Genomic DNA, 8,933 nt, shown 5'->3' with positions numbered 1-8,933 from the left:
GATCATTTTGTCTGTGCCTGAAATCGTGTAATTTATCTTGTAATTCGTGTTTGACTGGTGCATGTTTTGGGGTATAAATTCCGTCTGCTGGAATTGCATCTAATAGCACATATTTCAGCTTGTCTGTAAATATGTGCCGTTATCAAAGCAAGTTTATTTACAATCCTAAAATTTACCTAGGACTTATATAATTAACATTCTCAAAATCTATCATTGTACTATTCGGAACATTGTTGACTTTCCGGAAATATATTTTGTTTACGGTTGATAACCCGTGTTTACGTGGTCACTTCCTTTTCTATTTTGATCAGCTTCAGTGAGGTCGGTTAAAGTTGATGAAGATAATTTTTTTGAATTATTATTTGTCAGTTTGTTTAATATTATAATTATACACAGACAAGTTGTTGATATTAACTTTACAGTCATCATTGTGTTATTATATTTCGCCGATGACTATTTGTTTTAGAGATATTTACGGATTTAATATCTGGTAGGATATGCCATGCGGCCATCGTATGGTTTGTTAAAATCACGTAAAAAATTATAATTAGTTGGAATGCTCAATTAAATTTGTCTCTTGAACAGTTTTATTTTAATTTTGAGCCCCTTTTGCAAAGATTAAGAATGCCTAAACGAAAACCAAGTCAGCCGCAGGGCGACGTGCACGTGGAAGTCGAGCCGCGCACCAACCATGGAAAACGGAAGAAGGACCGGGCCACCATGGATGTACCACAGACCTCGAATCTTGTTCCGGTGGAGCATGCTGAAGGTACTAATGTGTTGGATAGCGTTAGCATAGAAACGGTGGGTGTAACACCAACACCGATAAACTCCATTCAATTTTCTTTGGGGCACAATGTGAGCGAATCATTACGAATGAAAATTGTTGAAGGGAAATATGTAGATCTGGCCTTGTTGTTGAAAAATTCAAACATTGAAGATACAGTTAGTGAAAGAGTTCTTGTTGTTGGAAATGATGGTCAAATGGTCAGTAAATCAAGGTCTGCAGTAAAAATAACCTCCATTGAAAAATGGACAGATGCATTCTTGATCTATGTTAGTGTATTTACATCTGTTCATGTAAGCAAATTTCAAGACATGCTGAAATATATGCATGATGTTAGGACAGGGGCTGATAGGTCGGCAGGTTGGAAGTTGTATGATGAACAGTTCCGGTTAAAAATTGCAATGGATCCTGCTAAGTCTTGGGCTTCAGTTGACTCTGAGTTATGGGTTATGTACATGGTAGGTGGGCAGCAAAATTCCTCAGCATCAGGGGCCTACAATGGGAATAAGTGTTACAATTTTAATTTCCAGGGATTCTGCTTTAAAAAGCAATGTGTGTATGACCACAGTTGTATTAAATGTGGGCAGGGTCACTGCATGATTAACTGTCCTATGTCCATACATGTGTCAAATAGGCAGTCCTTTTTCAGCCCAAGACAAGCATACAGGCCAGGACACCAGCAAGGCTTTAGACCACAGGGAGCCAATTTCACAAGACCCTCTAGATTTTCAACCCCCAGGTTTATGGGACCTAGGTCGCACCCCAGTTAATGTCTCGCATATGTCTATTTATCTAGACAAGTATCCTATTAGACAGGTTGCAAATGAAATTTTTCAAGGTTTTACATATGGTTTTATGCTTAATTATCAAGGTCCTAGAATTGGTGTTTTTTCAAATAATTTATTATCAGCTGACCAACTCCAAGCTCAATTAGAAGACAAAATATGCAAAGAAATTAGAGAAGGAAGAGTAATGGGTCCTTTTTCACATCCCCCAATGCCAAATATTCATATTTCCCCTATAGGCTTAGTACCCAAATCCAGTGGTGGCTGGAGAATGATAACTCATTTGTCATACCCTCCATCACAGGGAATTAATTTTTTTATTGATCCAAGTACATGCTCAGTCAAATATACTGCTTTTGATACAGTTGTTGATATGATAGCCATGTTAGGGCCCTCAGCTGAGTTAGGTAAGGTGGATATCAAAAATGCTTTTCGTTTGTTACCAATACATCCAGGGGACTTTGATTTGCTAGGATTTAAGTTTAAGAATCAATTTTACTTTGACAAGTGTTTACCAATGGGCTGCTCAATATCATGTGCTATATTTGAAAAGTTTTCAACTTTTTTGCAGTGGGTTGTTATAGAAAAGGCAGGTTTATCCACATTAGAACATTATTTAGATGATTTCATATTTGCTGGAAGAAAACAAACTGGAGAATGTAGGACTTTGATGGAAATCTTTAAGCAAACATGTGATGAATTTGGTATTCCACTGGCAGATGATAAAACACAGGGTCCAGTGACTTCTCTTATTTTTCTTGGTTTAGAAATTGATACTGTCTAAAGGTGTATTAGAATTCCTACATCAAAGATTCTAGAATTAAAAGGTTTATTAAAAATTTTGATTGATAGAAAGAAGGTCAAAAGGAAGGAACTAGAATCATTAGTTGGTAAATTAAACTTCTTCAGTAAAGCTGTTAGAGGAAGCAGAGCATTTAATAGGAGATTCTATGATGCCTTAATTGGAGTAGCTAACCCAAATTTTAAGATAAGGATATCTAAGGCAGTTAGGGAGGACATGCTCATGTGGCTTGGTTTTTTGGATAACTTTAATGGGGTAACTTTCTTTCCACAGCAGGAATGGGTCAATTCGAGAGTGTTACAGCTGTATACTGACAGTGCGGGATCTATTGGTCTGGGCTGTGGTTGTTTTTTTTCAAAATAGTTGGATGTATTTTGAATGGCCACTTGATTGGGAGAATGAAGCAGTGATGAGAGATATTACTTTCCTTGAGTTGGTTCCCATTGTATTATCAGTAATGACATGGGCTAGGCACTTCAGTTCTAAGAAAATTCAGTTTTATACTGATAACATTGCCTTAGTAAGCATTATTAATACACAGTCTTCAAGGTCCAAGAGAATCATGTCCCTACTCAGGGAGTTGGTCTTGATGTTGATGCAATTTAATATTACATTTAAAGCTAAACATATTCCTGGCATAGATAATTCTGTATCAGATGCTATTTCTCGCAAACAGTGGGAAAGGTTTCATCGATTGGCACCACTAGCAAAGAAGGATCTGGAGAAGATCCCTTTAGAGTTTCGGAGGCTAATCTTGCAGGTGAAGCATCTAGATTGTTAAGGGCAGCCATTTCGCCTAATACAACATCTGCATATAGCACAGGGTTGAATGCATTTGAACATTTTCGAATTAAAGCTAATATTTCAAATATTTGGCCACCTCCTCAAGACCATACTGTGAATTTTATAGCTCATCTGTCATTAAATGGCTATGCTGAATCCACAGCAAGAAATTACATTGCAGCCATTGGTTATCAATGCAAAATCAATGGTTATCTTAACACAACCAATAGTTTCATAGTTTCAAAGTTACTTGATGGGCTTAGGAGATTGAAGGGAAAAGCAGATAGTAGGCTTCCAATTACAGAGCAAATTCTTGGTAGAATTGTTGGGGCATTGTGCAATATTTGTTCTAATACTTATGAATCTAAATTATTCACTGCAGCATATACCCTGGCTTTCTTTGCCTTCCTTAGAGTAGGAGAAATAGTATTGAGTAAGGGCAATGATTCTCATTCAATACTTGGTATTAATGATGTAAGATTGGATAACAACCAGCTTACCATTGCAATAAAGTCTTCCAAATCAGATCAATTAGGGAAGGGGATAACAATAGTGCTCAACTCCTATGACTCCTGCATTTGCCCAGTGAAGTGTATGTTAAGTTTTTTACAGATTCGACCAAAGTTGTCAGGTCATTTGTTCTGTCATTATGGGGGAAAACCTTTGACAAGATATCAGTTTGCTGCAGTTTTAGATAAGGCAATCGCTGCTATTGGTTTAGATAAAAACTTTTACAAATCTCACTCATTTAGAATAGGTGCAGCTACTACTGCTTTTCAGCGAGGGTTGTCTGATGAGGAAATCAAAATTGCAGGAAGGTGGAAATCTAGTGTTTTTCAAACATACATACGGTCACCACTCACACAATTTTCACCTCTTTGTTAATTTTCTTTAACATTTCAGAGCTTAATCTTACAAGTGTTTGGATAGTTGGTTCTTCAATCATAAAGCATGCAGCCATTGAAGCAAGAGTAAGACCTGGGGGAACAAGCCTTGGACTGAAAAGCAGGAGGATTGAGTTATGGTGGCAGGGGTATGGGGGTTTAAAATAAATTTGTAGATGTGGCCAAGAAGTTGAGGTACCTAGCTACATTGCAAGATTCTCCTCAATTTATTGTTATGCATTGTGGGGGCAATGATTTGGGCCAAATTCCATTGTCTAAATTGTTGTACAGGGTCAAGTGGGACATCAGACTTATGGCATCAGTTTTCCCTGACTGTCAGCTTGTCTGGTCCTTCATATTGCCGCGAATAACATGGAGGTACTCCCAGAGGCCTAGGTGTATGGAGCAAGCTAGAAATAGGGTAAATAGGTTAGCTGCGAAGGAGGTTTTAGCTTGTGGAGGGAGAATAATTAGACACCCCCAGTTTATTGGCAAACCCCAAAACCTCTACAGTTCAGATGGTGTGCATTTGTCTAAGCTAGGAAACTACCTCTTTCTGAACAATATTCAGGGGGCATTAGAATATTTTGTTAGGGACGGGAGTAGCAGACACTTCCCAGTTTCATAAACTCTGAAGTCAACTTGGGTCAAGACATGAAGGGGAGAATATGAATATCTAGGTTTAGTTATGGCTACAGTGGTATAGAATTGAAGGTTCCTACCCCACTATGTGGCGGTGGGCTGCCTGAATATTGTGTAATCATATTTACACATTCATTCAGGAAGCCCCGGTGGCGAAATCGTCACCTTCAATTCCCAAGTTTGGACTATGATGGTTTACATTGAATGTTGTTTTGTTGAAAAGTTGTTGTTGGTTTGTATAACATAGACTCTGAATTCTTTTAAAAATATCAATTTATTAAAACATTAAGTTAATATAAAGATTTAATACCTATCAGGTAAATATATAGTTTATTGTTGTCATTGTGTTGGTAGCATGATTGCGGTTTTACCCAGCATGCTACTTGCCCGTCAGGGACAACACATGGAAATGTTGTAGTTGGGGGCGAGCCAGTTGTTCGGCAGTCCCACTGTTGTATATATGTTGCAATATTATATGAGAACCACTGTAGCCAATTTACGCCATTACTTAATAAAATTTTAGTCTATTCTTACTGGTATTGTATTTTATGTTATTTAGCACTTTCAGTAGTCTTTTGATAATAGCACATATTTCAGCTTGTCTGTAAATATGTGCCGTTATCAAAGCAAGTTTATTTACAATCCTAAAATTTACCTAGGACTTATATAATTAACATTCTCAAAATCTATCATTGTACTATTCGGAACATTGTTGACTTTCCGGAAATATATTTTGTTTACGGTTGATAACCCGTGTTTACGTGGTCACTTCCTTTTCTATTTTGATCAAGGTCGGTTAAAGTTGATGAAGATAATTTTTTATTCCCACCCAAACCCTACCCATTTTATTTATTTATTTATATTTTGGCAAAAGTTCTGCTGGGTTTGTTTTTTGTTCATTTCAGGCTACCAGACTATCGGCACAGTGGTTAAGAATTCGTCATCCGACTTGGTTTGTGGAAAGAGTTGCGAAATCGTCACCTTCAATTCCCAAGTTTGGACTATGATGGTTTACATTGAATGTTGTTTTGTTGAAAAGTTGTTGTTGGTTTGTATAACATAGACTCTGAATTCTTTTAAAAATATCAATTTATTAAAACATTAAGTTAATATAAAGATTTAATACCTATCAGGTAAATATATAGTTTATTGTTGTCATTGTGTTGGTAGCATGATTGCGGTTTTACCCAGCATGCTACTTGCCCGTCAGGGACAACACATGGAAATGTTGTAGTTGGGGGCGAGCCAGTTGTTCGGCAGTCCCACTGTTGTATATATGTTGCAATATTATATGAGAACCACTGTAGCCAATTTACGCCATTACTTAATAAAATTTTAGTCTATTCTTACTGGTATTGTATTTTATGTTATTTAGCACTTTCAGTAGTCTTTTGATAACTATTTTCTTTGTTTTCTTTGTTCGTCTAATTCATGTTCTACTTTCATTCTTCTCTCTCTCTCAAGCTGTAGCTCTCCACTAAGACTACTTAATTTAACATCTAATCCCTCTCCTCTCTCATTTTCGTGATCTAAATCAAATGTATCTTGATCTTTAGAACCAAATGAAACAAGACCTATCTTTTCCCACTCTACCCATTTTTTCTTTGAAATATTTGTGTATTTTGCCAAAATGATTGGGTCTAATTGCGGGACATTTTTCTGACATTTATAATGTCCTCAACGTCGTAACGGGTAATTGGTAATTCTGAAATTTCGAATTTCGAAGCAGATTGCAAATTTATTGTGCTCATTGCTTGATTGTACTGTTTAATTAATAAGCCTATACATAAACGGGCAAAAGAGCAAAGAGGAAATGGATCCAAAAAGAAAAAAAAGCAATAAGTTTAACTTGTTGTGTAACTATATTTGATAAACGAAAAATCCTAATAAAGTACAAAAAGAAAAACAAACGATCTTTGTGTTGTATTTTTGAATTTAGCGCCTAAATGGGAAAGTACGGGAAAAAACGTAACTAAAGTAAATATTGAAAACAGTGACCTAATTTTTATCCTCGTCGCCAATGTTATATTTGTGAATATAAATCTACACTAAAGCTTACCAAAAGGTCAGCGGTAGATTGCCCAGGTCCCCAGTCCCATAATAATAATAATAGAATAAAGGCGCTGATGAGTGTTCACTGTAATTGAGCTCTATTGATAAGTGGCACCGAGCCCGACGTAAATACCACAATATAATAAAATCAAAAATCGAATCGCTTACCTGTTTGTTTACGTTATTGTGTCCATTCCGCGTACGTTTAATTTTACCGTAGCACAGGTAAGTAAGTTATCCCGCTCGAAGAATATTCGGTTTTAAGATTCAATTATTCATTTTGAGTTCTACATTTATTGATAAAATAATTTAATTCTTAAATTTCGTTTCATTTAACTTGCATTCCTATATGTTGAAGGTATGGGATAGGATAGGATAGGGTAGAGCTTATTTGCAGGATAGGATGCAGGATACAGGATAGGATAGGATAGTTTTGTCATCTTTCACGATAGCAGCACATGTATAGAAGAAGATCTCTATATAATAAATAATAAAATACCAAAATTTCAAAGAAATTTTTTAATAGTTTCTTCATTTCATAAAAGTTTTTTGCTAAACAAGTCACATCTTAAAATTAAAAAAAAAATTAGAAATAGATTTGAGGGATAATTTGCTGACCATCTAGCCTCTTAAAGGCTTATTCTGCAACTGTATAAAAATGAAATAATTTTTTTTAACAAAACTCGTATGAAGAGTTTATAAAGACTAGAGCAGAGCTCGTGGCAAAACCACGAGTAGGTCTTCCGTTGTTGCTGCGAGTTGAAAATGTATGTGATATGGTGTCAATAAATTATAATGACTAAACTTTCAGTTCTGCTTTTGTTATAAAAATGTGTTGTGATTGAAAGCCTGTATATAAAACGTGTTTTGAAAAAGAAAGAAAATGTTTTAGGAAAACTATCTGTCGAACACAGTTTATGTAATCGTTTCAAACATTTTTTAAAAAATGGGATGTTTAATGGCGAGTTAAATTTTCAGAGGGTAGCAAGCATTGTTACATGTACTCATGATTCATGTCAGGAATTGTGTTTTTGGGGAGTTGATTTTAATCATTTCTCCTATGCAGTTACTCTAGCAAACCGAAACTGAAACTGTGTTTGCACCTAAGCACAAATCATCGCCGCTGACAAGACTTCGTTCTTGAAAATAATCGATAACTTCGATGTAATATACGCTGAATTTTTTTTAAAGGAAACTTATTTATAAATACCTTGGAAATAGTCAGATTTTTAATGGTACGAACAATTAGAAGTTTTTTGTAGTCGTGTGTATTCCTACGCCAGAGTTCAATATATAGTTTCGTTCAACCATCGGCTGTCTCCTTACATCTCCGGCAAGTAGAGAGTCAGTCTATATTTAGAGGTCGCATCATCAAGCTATCACGTGACCTGGCATCTCTTACTTGTCGGAGATTAACGGAGACAGCCGAGCATCTAGTTGAACGAAACTAGAGTTCATTGTTGGTTGGATCCATACAATTTTTGAAATATTTGGAATACCAAAACACAGTTTGATGAAATCAATTCTATTTCAAAATATAACACAACATGATTCATTAGAGGTTTTCTCGAAATTCTTGTCGGAAAAGTCAGAGAAATCATATTATAAAAATGTGCATAATTCAAATGCAGATTATAAACTACTTGCCAAGCAAACTAGCATATCGTTGATTTTAAAATAAATAATATTCGATATAATCAACTCCCGTCAGTACATCAGTACTTTGATTTAAAAACCGAACCCGCCTACAAAACACGTAACCTTTTCTCTTAGATAACTTCTTTATTTAAAAATATTTCTAAATTTTTTAAATCTATGTGCAAGTTTAGAATTGTTGTGTGATGACAAAATTTACAGACCCTGAAACGTACTAATACACCAAAAACGTGCGACTTAAGTGCGAGAAACGTTTCGTGTAGACCGTTTAGCGTTTCGTGTGATTGTGAAACGTTTCGTGTAAACCGTTTACTGTTTCGGGCAAAGCGTGCGAGAACCGCGTGAAACATTCATCAGATTTCATTCGGAACTCTCTGACAATTTAATTGTTTCAAAATGGCGCCCGTGTTTTACATTACTTTAAACTGTTTGTGATTGGCAAAACTCTTTTGTACATGTAGGTATTTTCATGAAAAAAAATCTACAAGAAATGATGAAGCTTTTAATAGGCATTTCCTCCAGAAAAGTTGTTACGTAGTGTT

General features: G+C 35.8%; 1 pseudogene; it reads left to right on the top strand.

Moving 5' to 3' along the window:
* Positions 1-3,599: 3,599 nt before the first annotated feature.
* On the top strand, positions 3,600-6,082 carry LOC128185242 (uncharacterized; annotated as a pseudogene).
* The last annotated feature ends 2,851 nt before the right edge of the window (positions 6,083-8,933 follow it).

The sequence above is a fragment of the Crassostrea angulata genome, chromosome 5 (assembly GCF_025612915.1).
Source record: "Crassostrea angulata isolate pt1a10 chromosome 5, ASM2561291v2, whole genome shotgun sequence".
Taxonomy (NCBI): Eukaryota; Metazoa; Mollusca; class Bivalvia; order Ostreida; family Ostreidae; genus Magallana; species Magallana angulata.
This window is presented reverse-complemented; position numbering and strand designations above follow the sequence as displayed.